Source organism: Aulonocara stuartgranti (assembly GCF_965226115.1).
Source record: "Aulonocara stuartgranti genome assembly, chromosome: 22".
Taxonomy (NCBI): domain Eukaryota; kingdom Metazoa; phylum Chordata; class Actinopteri; order Cichliformes; family Cichlidae; genus Aulonocara; species Aulonocara stuartgranti.
This window is the reverse complement of record NC_138957.1, coordinates 13,665,208-13,680,065: the sequence shown is the minus strand read 5'-3', so window position 1 is coordinate 13,680,065 and position 14,858 is coordinate 13,665,208. Positions and strand designations below refer to the sequence as shown.

Below are 14,858 nucleotides of genomic sequence, written 5' to 3'. Positions count from 1 at the left end.
TACGTAATATTACAGAAAAGCACAACAAAGAAATACAAAGCAAATCTCGCAGAGCTCTCGTTAAGCTTATTAGCCAGTTCTGTGAACGAGAAGAATTTTTCCAACGAGAGCATAAAGGCATGTCGGTGCTTCTGGAGCTAAATGATGTGCTGGCTTTGCTGGTGGAGGCACGGTCAGTGGCTGTTGGTGCGGGAGCGGCGGCCAGACAGACAGAGCGGGGATGACGGCGGAGACTGTGCACGAGGGGCAACTCGCAGCGGCGCGGGCACCTCCGGAGCGGCGGACAAGCCCGATGACATCGCTGGAGCATCAGGTGGCCATGAGGACGTCGCTGGACGGCGAAACACAGTGCAGGGGGAGATACTGCATTGGCAACAGTTTCATCAGGTGGATTCAGAAAAGACTTCAGGATAAGTGGACATTTGGGTGACTCAACAGCTAAAGACACGCTGAGTTTCAGTAGGTTAGAGCACCAGATAGAAAGCGACTTAAAAACGGGCTACTCTGAAGCTGAGATTGTGGAGGCTGTCATACGTCCCATCAGTCCTGAGTTAAAATTAAGGAGCTATTTGGAAGGGAAAGAGGATCTCGTATTAACCAGCCTGAGACAAGTTCTAAAAGCCCATCATGCAGAAATAGATGTATCAGCAATTAACCAAGGCTACACCCACTTGAGTTCCTGATTAGAGTGCTGGATTTGCCTCAAAAAATTATTTTTGCATCTGAGCGCGCCCAGTCTAGCCTAAAGTACAACAAAGAACTTGTTCAAAGTCAATGTTTTCAATCCATTAGAACGGGTCTTCTAAGTAACAATGTCAGAGCAGAAATGAGAGTATATTTACAGGATGAAAACTGTAGCGATGAACTCTTATTAATGAAAATGCAAACAGCCCAGTACAATGAAAGCGAAAGAGCGTTAAAGGTAAAAGTCCACTGGTCTTTTAGAACAGGACTAAATGTAGTTGAGCAGAATGTGGCGCTTAGTGATCCCTGCACAAGCCAGCCTGATACAAAACCAGCTAAACCCCTCAAACCCTTATTTGCAAAAATTGAGGAAAGTAACTCAGCAATCAGGGACCTTAAAGGACAGGTAGCTTCACTAGTACAAACTGTCCAACGGGATAGAAGTGGTGACGGTGATAGGCAAGCCAGGGTGTACAGAAAGGCAGCTCACAGACCAAAAAGGCGAAGCTGTGCATGTCAACAAGAAAACAGGGACTGTGACCATTGTTTCAAATGTGGCAGTGACTCTCACTGGGCAAAAGGATGTAAAGTAAGGGGAGCTCAGAAGCAGGGAAACTGGGCGGGGCTGTGACTGCGGGACAAGCCACAGCCTCAGCACCAATGTCCCCAATGTGATAACATTCCCAAGGCCCAAAGCTTATCCCATGCATCACCAACTGACTCAGGAAATCCTAAAATTAGGAACCAACCCCCAAACGTGTTCAATCTGAGTACCAAAAAAAAAAGAAAAGAAGCACAGCTTGTGGGCAAAAAGTGTCTAGTATGGTGTAGAAAAAACTGCAAAACACAGGCACTGTGGGACACGGGAGTCCAAGTTTCAATATTGAGCGCATGCTGGAAATCAGACAATTTACCTCACTTAGAAGTTCACCCCATCAGTGATTTACTAAGTAAGGATGACCTTTTAGACTTAAGAGCCGTAAATGGATCTGAAGTCCCTTTCCAGGGTTGGGTAGAAGTTAGCCTTAGCCTTTGTGATCCGAGAGGAAAAGCTGCAGCTCAGAATGAAGTTCGGGTTCCAATCCTAGTAAGTCACGATGTGGTGCAGAAACCAATAGTAGGGTTTAATGCTATTGAGGAACTGATAGAAAAAGACACTACTCAGTCCAGTGAAAGCTTGTCTTTACTCAGAAATTCATTAAGAGTAGGACCAAACAAAGCAGAAGCACTGTTGAACCTTATACATACCACCAGTAGTAAGATAGTTACTTATCCTGTCAGATCAGGACGCAAAGCTATTGTTGTACCGAGTGGAGAAATGCACAGCGTTAGTTGTTCCATCAAAACAGACTTAAAGGTAAAAAGTGAAATGCTTTTTGAGTCGGATGAAAACCTGTCTTTAGCTGAGGGTCTGAAATCTAACTGCCAGTTGCTGTATGTATCAGGCAATGCCCGCAAAGTAAATATCTATGTTACTAATGTTACCAAACATGACATTGTTTTGCCACCTAAAACCCTTCTAGGTAACATAGAGAGGGTAACACACAGTTAGCCTGTGAATCTCAAAGAAGCTCAGATAGGTTCGGTTGTAGAAAAAGACAATCAGAACTCACCTAGCTTACCAGAAGAACCTTGGGAACCACCTGTTAATTTGGGCCACCTTAACACAGAACAACAGGCAGCTGTCATGGAAATGTTAAGAGAGGAGTCAGGCGCATTTGCTAAACACAAAGAGGAAGTTGGTTACATAAAAAAATCTAAAAATGGATATCAAACTCACTGATCAGATTCCTGTAGCCAAATCCTATAATGCGGTCCCACGTGCTGTCTATGATGAAGTAAAAAATCACATTCAGGACTTGTTACAAAAGGATTTTATTTGCAAATCAACCTCACAATATGCCTCTCCAATAGTGTGTGTGAGGAGGCGGGATGGAGGCCTGAGACTGTGTGTCGATTATAGGGGTCTCAATAAAAAGACCATTCCAGACAGACACCCTATTCCACGAATACAGGAAATCCTTGATGGACTTGGCGGCAATATGTGGTTTAGTGTGCTTGACCAAGGCAAAGCGTACTATCAAGGTGAAATCAGCGAAGACTCGAAAAAACATACAGCCTTTCCAACATCCTGGGGGCTGTATGAATGGAATAGGATCCCATTTGGACTCACCAATGCACCTGCAGCTTTCCAGCGGAGCATGGAGGAAAGTTTGGAAGGCTTGAGGGACAAAATATGCACTCCATATTTAGATGATGTTTTAGTGTACAGTCAAACATTTGAGCACATTTGAGTACATTTGAAGTTTTGAGATCAGTTCTCAAATGTCAGCAGGCTTGGGGAGTAAAACTAAGACCTGATAAATGTGACTTGTTTAAAAATGAGGTCCGCAATGTGGGCAAAATCATTTCAGCAAACGGTTACAAAATGGATGAAAAAGAGGTACAAGCAATACGAGCTTTGAAGGACAACCCACCAAACATTAAAGAGCTGAGAAAGCTTTTAGGATTTTTAGGATATTTCCGAAGCTATGTACAAGATTTTTCAAGACATGTGAAGTGCCTATATGATTTACTCTCAGTTGACCACACCCAAACACCAGCGCGGTCAGCCAAGGCGGGGCATGCTGCACCGGCCCAAAAAATCATATGGAGTGACAGCCACCAAAAAGCACTAGACTATTTGGTGGATGTTTTGACTAATTCACCCATGATGGCTTATCCTAAGTTTGAGGATCCCGTCATTCTGCACATCGATGCATCAGAAGAAGGCCTTGGTGCAGTTTTGTACCAGAGGCAGGACAGTAAATTAAGAGTAACTGGATATGGATCAAGAACATTAACACAGGCTGAGAAGAACTACAGGTGGCACTCAGGGAAACTTGAGTTTTTGGCACGGTGCTTTAGAGACTACTTGTCCTATGCTCCCTCAGTGACAGTATATAGTGACAACAACCCTTTAAACTACATTTTAGGCACAGCTAAACTAAATGTGACAGGACACAGATGGGTTTCCGAGTTGGCTGATTTTAACATAACACTGAAATACCGACTCGGAAACAGTAACGATGCAGACTTTTTGTCCAGAACACCTTCTAGTATGGACTCATACATGTTAGAATGTAATGAGCTGTGTTCGCCTGAAGTGTTAAGCGCAGTAATGAATGCCATTGAAACACAGGAAGAAAAACAACTGGATTGGATATCAGCTATAACATGCAATCCAGAAGTAAATAAAATACTTACAGAAACTCAGCCAGATGTGAGAATCACAACACAGGAGCTATTACAAGCTCAAAAGCAGGACTCTGCCATAGCTTATGTTCTCAACTTAAAAAGTACAGGTGCAAGCTTTGACAAAACATCAGCGACTAAAAATCCTAAAGTAAAACAGCTTCTACATGAGTGGAAAATGGGTCACTTGGGGGTGGACCGTGTGATGAATTTGGCAAGGAGTAGGTTTTATTGGCCGAATATGTACAAAGATATTGAGTTTTTCATCACACAGGTGTGCAAATGTAATATTCAGAAACAAAACACAGTTCAGTGTAGGGCCCCCATGTGTCACGTGCCGGCTACTGCACCCTTTGAAATGGTTTCAATAGACTATGTCCATCTCGAAAAAAGCAGGGGAAGGTATGAGGATATTTTAGTATTACAGGTCAACTTCACCAAGTTTGCTCAAGTCTACCCTAAACGCAACAAATCTGGCAAAACAACAGCAGATAAAATTTTTAATGACTTTTCCTTGAAATTTGGTTTTCCTGGTAAATTACATCATGATCAAGGCAGAGAATTTGAAAACCATTTATTCAAACAGCTGCAGAAGTACACAGGAATAGCCAATTCAAAGACTACACCCTACCATCCACAGGGGAACCCAATGGAAAGGTTTAATCGCAACTTGCTGTCAATGCTGCTGTAAACAAAGTTGTGCATGCCTATAATTGCACAACTAGTGACTCGACAGGATACTCATCCTTTTATTTACTCTTTGGTAGACATCCACGTCTCCCTATTGATTTTAATTTTTGGACTGAGTGATTACATGAGGATTATGGAGTGGTGTAACAGTTGCATTACCCAATTTTGCCCAAACTTTAGCTGTCTATCAGATGGTCACATCTGACTTTAGAATATTTTAGTATACAAATGAGTTTATGGTTGACTCAGTGACTACAAGGTGTGTTTTTGCTGATATGCTGCATTGGTTTTTCCAAATGTGGTCCTGTGGTTTGACCAAATATCTCTGTTTTGGTCTCATCTGACCTCATTTGGTCTTTCCAAACCCAAGCTATGCTACCTTGTGCGTGTGTGTGTGTGTGTGTGTGTGTGTGTGTGTTTTTTAAGAGCAACTACCCTTCCTTCTGGGAATCCTTCCAAAAAAACGCATTCTTGTCCAGAGTCTGAGATGTGGCTCTTTGACACTTTCGGAGCTTGAGGTGAATTTGCTTGGAAATCTACTCCTGGGAAGGCTGGCAACTGACTTGGATGTCTTCGACTTGTTTCTATCTGTAGGATCCCATATGGTAAAGAAATAGTAAAAACTTTGATTTACTCATGAAAGTGGCCACTTTTGATTACTTTCATATATTGTTTTAATATGTATCCAAAACATACAAGTTTCATTTATATAATTTTTCAAGGGATCTTATATCTGTTTTCACTCCTGTATGCTTTTCATACAAGTTTCACACAAGACAGATACAAACTTTATAAAATTTATATATATCTTTTCCATATGGGATGATGGACTTCCAGCTCTTCTTAGACTGATGTGCAGCAAAAATAATTTTTCTATGGTCACTGCTGTTGTTTTTCCTCCTTAGTTATGTGGTACCACACATCCCAATGCTCCAGATCAGCAAACTACCAATTCTGCTGCTTTTGTAGAGGTGCTCACAGTTACTCAATTAATCACGTGCCTTTGATTAGATTAACCTGGCTGCTACTTACTCTGTTAATTCCTGTGAAAGCTGTAGGGGTTGTAAATTTTGCATAGACCGTTTCTGTTTAGTTTTTTGTTTAATAATAATAGTGTAACATGTATATATGATGTAATATTTTATAGTTCATCTGAGGTCATAGTAAATTCATTGTAAGACCTGTTAAGGACCAGATTATTTTTATTATGTCCTGATATGTAAAACCTTAGACCTGAAAGTCAAAATACTTATGGTATTGTGCTGCATTGCACTACACTGTGCTTTAGAAAAAAAACCCACATACATAAATGAGAAACACAGCATGCCTATCACTGAATGGTCTTTCCATAAAGATTCATAATGGTTCCTGCTATATATGAAGTGGTTGTGATCACAGCTTATGGTGTTTAAAATCCACCTATAACATGCTATATGTATAGATTTAACAACTTCTCACTAGGTTGTGAAAAAAGGTGAAAAATACACAGTGTGTGATCACAGCACCTACTGACTTTTTCTTGTACTGTCAAACTGGCAGCTTACTGCTAGCAAAAGGACACTAGTGACATTCATCTAAGTATTTACTGATGCATCACTTTGATTTAAAAAAAAAAAGCAATTTATTCACAGCATAAACACCTTGCAGTTTTTATTGTTTTTAATGTCTGAGAACAAATATTGAGTGCATATCTTTTTAATCGGTTTATTTTCCCTCAGAGCGCAGCGTGTGCATGAGAGTATCTGCATGTACCTTCCACCTTCAAACCACTGTGTGATGATTGTTCTCTAAATTATGACTCTGTTGAAAAATAAAAAAAAACAGTCCTCTGGCTGTGGTCATTTATGTTCACAATTTGTAATTGCTGTCAGTTAGAAGCTGATTTACAGGGGTTTGTGTCTTTATTCACCCCGAGTGAAGCTTTTGTACACAGCTGTGCCTGTATGTGTCTGCTTGTTATGCATCATACATTTGATAGGTGGGTGAACAGCCGTTGCCAGAGGAGCCCATTTCTCAGTTAGCTTCAAACAGACAGTCTAATAGCTGCTCAAAGGACACATATGCCTCACGCTGTCTCCTTTTCCCCCTCCTTGCTTTTTACTGAGGCAGAAATGTGCCTTGTTGTGGTGAAATGAGTAAAGATTTGACTGAGTCGATGAAAGCTGTAATTAATATTTAACAAAACTCTTTCAACTTACATGGCACCACTGCCAAGTTGAACCAGACGAGAGGCAGAAGAACAGCGGAGACGTAAATGAGCGGGAAAAGGAGAAAGGGAAAGAATAGAGCCTTTTGGGCCTTTTAATTTCTGGCTGGAGTCCCGAAACTCAGAAATAGATCTTGGCTTCTATAACACATGCAATTGAATGATGGTATACTTGTTGATTTTCCATGATTGAAGCTTACGTTCACGAGGACATCGACATACAGCAGGGCTGCTTTGGCTCAGATACTCCCTTGATGTTATCTGTCAGTAGGAAAGACGTCTACATTTTTTTTCCTCGTGTCTTGACATATTAAGCGAGTAAACAAGCACCCCGTGGTGCACGGAGGTGCATGGAGCACAGCAAAACTCACACATACTGTAGCGCTCAGTAATATGGAACACCTCCACCCACTTCTTCACAGAAAAGACAGAGGGGAGGAGATGAAGACACAGGAAGAAAGTCATGAGGTAAATAAGAAAAAAACAAGAACAGGAGAAGAAGAACAGAAAGGGGTTGGATGCTTAATAGATTATTCCAAAGCTTTCTCTGCACTTATCTGATGTGCTGATTTGGTTTTTCTTACGCATGTCACTTCAGTCTGCTTAATAAAAAGTTGGGTAAAGATACTAAAGCATTGTCTGTTGTGACAGCATCATCATTTTTGTTATTTGAGCTAATCAAAACCACCCATGACCTGTTGGGCCTCAGAACATGAACTGTCACTATAGGTGCTTGAAAGTCAGTAGCTTCTTTTCACCATAGCTTACCTCAGACCCATTTGCTTTATTTGTTTGCTTGTTTTTTTCTGATTTCCGTTAGCAAGTCTGGTGGCATCTCTTCAGTAAGTCTGTGGTAGGTGTTGAGGAACCAGGAGACACTGATGAAGTGGGCTCCTAGAACAAAAAGGCACAAGTGGGCAAGGAATAACTCCAGCGGAAGGGGTTAAATGAAGAGGATGTGGGACATATTGAAGAGGATGTGGGACCTTTGATGCCCAACTTACAGCGACTTATGGTAAAACAAGTAGTAGCTCAGTGTTCCAACATTTGGAAGAAGCATCTGCTATGACAACTGGAAATTTATTAGGTACAACACAAATGCTACGACAAGGGGGCGATATCATCATGCCTGCCCAAAATTGTGTACAAAGTCCCAAGCACAACTGGTGCAATGAAGACGTTGAGTGTGAGGGGAGCTGACCTGATGTTGTTGTCTGCTGTACTTCTTAAGCATCCTTTCTTTTCCATACCTTTCTGCAGCTCTGTTTCTGTAGAGCTTGCAAGAATGTTATAAACTAGTAGCAACATTCATATCTATCTATCTATCTATCTATCTATCTATCTATCTATCTATCTATCTATCTATCTATCTATCTATCTATCTATCTGTCTGTCTGTCTGTCTGTCTGTCTGTCTGTCTGTCTGTCTGTCTTACAAGCTCTACAGAAACAACATGGTGCAGCAGGTGTAACAGATCAGTCCTTAAGGCTAAGTGTAAGCCTTGATGGTGCAATTCCCTCATAGTGTTGCACTGGTGCTATTCATGGGTGAAATGCAAGGATGTAAAGAAAAGGGTCTAGTACAGACAACATCTTGCAAAATATCAGATTAAACTGGTTGAACAGCAGTCCTCCAACATTGACAAAACAGAGTTATTATTTTCAGTTTTCTGTTTTCGCAGAAGAGCAGACAAAGATATGGTTTAATTGCTGTTCATAAATACTATAGAGGTAACCTGTAATACTACATTATTCCCTCACAGATAGAGATAAGGTTAATAGAGATTGATTGTCTTTACACTTCTGCTATACAACACCTGACTGTGTGTGCAGAAACATATGTAATTGCTATGAAAATACTTAGATTCCCCTATGAGTCAAAGCTGTTCAGCTTTTTTCATGTATATATATTTAAAAATGTCAGCAAAGAAGCTGGAATAGATAGGAAAAGCTGTGTTTACATTTTGGACACTTTGCTTGTTAACTCTAATGCCATGCCATGTTTTCCTTGTTCCAAACACTATACATGTAAAACGCACTAGTTCCTTCATGCCAAAATGCTATTCTTTACATTATTAAATGTAAAAGCCTTTAATGGATTTTCATAACTGAGTATAGATGAATCACTCACAGAGATCAATTAAAAAACAAAAACAAAAGTAGCTCCTTTTACTTGATGATGGAAAAAAAACTAAGACAGGTGGCAAATATCCAGTTGACTGTGTTTTTATAGATTAAATTTGCAGAAGCATTATTTGCAGTAGTAGTATTATTCATGAAAAGGAAACCTTAAAAATCAATTCTGCTCTCTGTCATCAAGTGAAGCTCTTTTTACTTGCACCAAAGGCTGAGAACAAAAAATGTCTTTGAAATGAAATAGTGCAACCTTTTTCAATCCCTTTTAAATTCTGCAATGCTTTTCATCAACGGTCTCTTTGTGCCTCTATTTTCTCCGAATTTCAAATGCCATTTTCTCTCTGCCTCCTTTTGTGCACCTCCAGTGAGCATGTGGGATAAAGGCTGACAGCAGTAGGCCTTTATAAGCGGGACTCCACAGCAAACAGTGAGGGTGACTATCGGTGTCAAACTGTCACAACCTGATCTGTGTAAGACACAAGGCAGGGTGAAGGGTGAAGCGCTACAGCATTTTATGGTTCAGCAGTGCCATTTTGGGAACATGAGCCGAAGAATGAGAATAAAAAGAAGGGCTATTTTTATGGAGCCATCAGACTCTTTCTTCTCCCTGTCTTTACACTCTTTTCTCTCTTATCCCACCTTTCCTCCCATCTGCTCACCCCATGTGACCTCTCTTTTTCATGCCCTCCACACCTTTCTCATGCTTTCAACATCCTGTCCTTTACCTTGATAACAGCTTGTGTCTCTGAATATGTGCATTGTGTATTTTCACTCTTAGAAGGTATCATCAAAAAGTGCCTATTATTATTTCAATGTATTTGCCATCAAGTGCTTACACACAATTAATTTAAATAAGTAGTGTCTCTATATTAACACCTCCTGTCATATTTTAGGTGTACTATGAACAAAATTTACACCAAAGCAAAATTTAGTTATCTCGTTATTTATTTATAGAGGATTTTTTTCACCCCTATAACATTTCATGTCGTATTTGAGAAGAAAAAGCTACATGATTTAGTTTTACATTTTAGAAATATTTTAACTGCATTTTCTTTACTTGTAGCTAGCTTATGTTTATATTTTCAGTTTATCAGTTTAGCTATGCATTTAAATAGTTTATTCTTTCCTTTAAACTGTTTGTCTTTTATTTTTTATGTTTTATCTTACTCCTAGCTAACTTGAGCTACTTAGCTATCCCTGTAACTTACCCTTTTTTAAAAACTGTGTTTGTATTTCTTTTAGCCATTTTAAATGTTTTTAATCTCTTATTCTCTGACTTTTCTGACACACCCTTACCTGCATGTCCCACACTTTAAAAAGCATTGCTTTAGTCTTTACTAACACGTTCTACATTTTCCCATTTATGTTTTTTTTCTCAGTTTCAATTGCTCGCTTTGTAACTTGTCTTTACACATACAATTCGCAGACTACCATTTCTAAGCCTTGAGTTGGCCCTTTTAGTTATAGGCACTTTATTTGATACCATAATCAGATGGGTGGCTGGAGTGCTAGCCAATGCTACATAGCTTTATTAGCAAGTTGTATCTATAAGCGTTTCTATATGAGACCCATATTGTGCCAGAGTTATCCGCCATATTTGAAATACAACCACATGTTCAACATGTGCAACCACGTCACAGCTTTTGTTAGCTGTCTAACGTCAGGGTCTGGCTGCTGGGCTAGGGTTCAGCATTCACTCAGCATTATCATCACTGGGGCGTCTTGCTAGCTTTGTCTTAGCATTCTATCTGTGTAGATGCTTCCTAAGAGCCAAAGTTCTGTTACAAGTAAAATGTGGCTAGTTTCAATCCAGGAAAAGTTGTAGACTGCTTCAACATTTTTCTTCTCCCAGCAAATGAACTCCCAGCAAACAGCTGATTGTCATGGAAGAAAAAAAAGTTTGTTTGATTGTTTTTAATGGACTTTTTTTTGTTTTTTAGCCACCCGCGTGCAGATAACTGAAGCACTTTTGTACAACATAATTGGTACTGTAATATAATTACTGAATTTTGATGTACACTAATGCATTATTGAAAAATGTAATGTGATCACTTTATAATATGTGACACCCAGTGGTGGTCCTAGCCTGTTTGGCACCCTGGGCGAACACTCCCTCTGCCCCCCCTCCCCACACACACACACATACATAAAACATATTAAGGTTTGTACATTAACATAAAACACACACACACACATATGAAGGCTACCAAACAGCCATCATAATTCGTCATACAATGAGAACAGGACAAATCAACAATTGACACTGACTAATTAATATTAAAATCTGTAACATAATGTATTGTTTGGAGTTTAGTCTGTTACTGTTAGTATTTTTACCATTTCTTCTTGGAGAAACTGTAATCCACATTATTTCCTTAGGGGTTAATAGAGTCTTCTGATTCTGATTGTTTCAGGATACATGATCTGCCATTATCCAATGACACATCTGCTTACCTGTATCATTTGCTCGTTTCTCCTCCTCTTCCTTTCTATTTTTTCTAAACTGAGGACCTGATGGCTTTGAACTTTTCTTGTCCATCTTCCATTGGTTTTAATTTTGCACTCCAGTATGAACACCCATCCCCCAACCCGAGGATCAACACAACATAACCTAATAGACCTACACCTTAATTCACAGATTCACTTTGTCTAAGGTTTATTTCTGGGATTTCGCACAATCCATGATTGAAATCATGAATAGATAATGGGCTTGGATTTACAACATTACGAATGAAATGTGCTCTATTTGGAAGCCACCGGGCCCCTCCCCTTTCGACAGGTTGTGAAACTTTAAATCATCAAACTGTAAATTATAAATTTTAAATCGTTATTGATCCCTTTACCCCTAGTCCTAAAGTGTATATTTATTTTCTTACTCTTCTTAGATTCATTGTTTGTTTACTTGCACTGCTCTAACTGGAGCTTCGTCGTCTCGTCTCTCTATATACTGGACTGTATGTAGTAGAGATGACAATAAAGTTTACTTTGACTTCAGCAGCGAGCAGCCGCACCGAGGGCTCTCGCACTCACTTTTCATGTATAGAATTTCGAAAAAACATCGGTGCAAATTATAAGTCTGTATCATAATGTCTGGTGTTTTCGTGTTTGTTGGTTTGTTTTTATTTTGTTTTATTTTGCGATTTGGTTATTAGACGCTGCTCCAGCCAGCCAGAGAATCCCCCGCCGCCCCGCCCTCTCCTCCCTGTGCCGCAAGCAGCAGGCGCACCTCGCAAACGGAGGGCGCCCTTACTCCCAGCAAATGGGCGATAGAAAACCGATCGGTGCCTATGCCATTCCCAATATGCGCCGGCTGATGTCGGGGCAGCATGAGTACGATCAATTTATTTATTTTTTGCCGATGCCCATGATGCCGCCCCCCACCATGATGCCGCCCCGGGCAACCGCCTGTGTCGCCCGTATCAAAAACCACTACTGGTTACACCCAACACTGCTAGGAAATGTATATAATGCTAGAATATCACACAGTAAAAAAAACCAACAACACCCCTCCCCCCCAAAAAAAGAACAAAAAACAAAAACAAAACAAAAACCCCGTATTGTAGGGGCTGTGGCAATTCAGGGTCATGCCATTCGGGCTTTGCAATGCGCCAGTGACGTTCAAGAGGCTGATGGAGAGGGTGCTCGTGAACATCCCTCGTGGCCGCTGTGTTGTGTACCTGGATGACCTGTTGGTGCACGGTGGCGACTTCGACAGTGCACTGTCCCACCTGAGCGAGGTCTTCAGTGCCATCGACAAGCTGGGCTGCGGCTCAACCCTGCGAAGTGCCGGCTGTTGGCGAGAGAGACCACGTTCTTGGGCCATGTGATCAGTGCTCAAGGTATTGCCACCGACAGCGCAAAGGTGGCTGCGGTCCGGGACTGCCCGACTCCCTCGAACGTCAAAGAACTGCGGAGCTTCCTGGGCCAAGCCTCCTACTACCGCCAGTTCATCAAGGGGTTCGCAACGATAGCCAGCCCTCTCCACCGCCTGACTGATAAGGGTCAGCCGTTTGGCTGGGGTGATGCCTGTGCTGCGGCTTTTGCACAGCTGAAGGAGGCCCTCACCAGAGCTCCAGTCCTGGCCTACCCCTGACGCAATGTAGGAGTCGGGGCAGTCCATTCACAGCAGGATGAGGCCGGAGAACGAATGGTAGCATACTTCAGCCGTGCTCTGGGGTGAGCAGAGAGGAACTACTGCGTGACTCGGCAGGAGCTGCTCGCTGTAGTGCTGGCGGTGTGGCACTTCCGGCCATACTTGCATGGCTGCTGGTTCCTCCTGCGCACTGACTAACTTGGCTTCTGAATTTCAAACACCCAGAAGATCAGGTGGCCCGCTGGCTGGAGGTCCTTCAGGGCTAAGACTTTGAGACCCAGCATCGGGCAGGTCGACAGCATGGCAACGCTCATGTCCTCTCCAGACGGCCCTGCAGGCTGTCAAGTGCCACTACTGTCAGCGGCAGGAGGAGCGGACCCAGGAGGCACTGGGCGTGACTACTGCTCAGGCCACAGCCAGCGGAGGGGGATTGGTCCCATAGACCACGCAACAGCTGAACCGGGAGCAGGAGGCTTACGCGACGTTGGTTCAGGTGGGGGCCTGGCTGGAGGCGGCGCAACGCCCAGCCTGGACAGGGGTGTCGGGACAGGGGCTTGAAGTGAAGGCCTACTACTCCTAGTACAACAATCTGGAGACCCATGATGGCCTCCTATACCGGAGATAGCGGGGCCCCAGTCAGGGCAGAGATATTGTGCAGCTGTTGGGGGCCGGCCACTATGGGAATGCCAAAACTCTTCACCGTCTCAGGGGACGGTTCTACTGGCCTAGTTGTCGATGGGATGTGGAACTTCATGTGCACTGCTGTGACACCTGCATGGCACAGAAGAGCCCAACTCAAGGGCCATGGACTATTTCACAAAGTGGCCAGAGGCCTATGCGGTGCCGGACCAGAGTGCAACCATGACGGCAGAGAAACTGGTTGAGGAGATGTTCACCCATTTTGGGGTCCTGGCTGAACTCCACAGTGACCAGGGGCGTAACTTCGAATCGAAGGTCTTCGGGGAGATCTGTCGGCGGCTGGGGGTGGAGAGGATGAGAACCACACCGCTCTACCCGCAAAGCGATGGCTTGGTTGTGCACTTCAACCGCACGCTGGCCACTCAGCTCGCCATTCTCACCAGCCGCCACCAGCGGGACGCCCTTGGATTTGGTGTTCGCGTTCCCCCCCCCCCGAGCCAGAGATTGATGGTGGGCCAGAGATGGACTACTACAGGAGGCTGAGGGAGCGGTTGCAGGTGGTTCATGACTACACCCGCCAGGCCCAGGCCGGTCCCGAGGGGGGAGCTTTCGTGCCTGGTTAAAAGGTCTGGGTGTACTGCCTGGTTCGCAATAGAGGAGTGTCCCCCAAGCTCTGCAGTCACTGGCAAGGGCCGGCGTAGGTCGTGGAGCAGCTAACAGAAGTGGTGTACCGGATCCGCATGCTGGGCCCGGGGCGCATGGTGGTGTAGCACCAGGACAGACTGTCACCGTACCGACTGCTTGCTCCAGCAGCCGCCGAGGCAGGGGATGCTGGAGGCATCCCATGTACTGATCCGAGTGACTCTTCCCCCGCCGGTCGAGATCGGCTGGTGCGCCGAAAGAAGACACCTGGACATTTGCAGGACTTGTTGGGTAATGGGGTTGTCGGGGATGACTGACCTCTTAGGTGGGGGCTATGTAGCGGGTCACGGTTGTTTGGGTTTTGCTTGACAGCTGTGTTCTGTTGTTTCAGGCGGTAGCGTTATGTTGCCATGGTTACCATGTGACGCGCTCTCTCTGCGACTGTGTGTTTCTGTTTGGAGAGAGCGCCTTTGTTTTTGTTGTCGTGGTGTTCTGTTGAATGCTAATAAACGGCTGTGCTCCCTGGCTAACTCAC

General features: G+C 43.2%; 1 protein-coding gene across 1 annotated transcript in view; it reads left to right on the top strand.

Moving 5' to 3' along the window:
* Nucleotides 1–14,858, top strand: part of LOC309698147 (uncharacterized protein) — a gene marked incomplete at its 5' end in the record, with an annotated part of 140,826 nt that overhangs the window by 88,932 nt on the left and 37,036 nt on the right. The gene's annotated exons all lie outside the window — the stretch shown is intronic.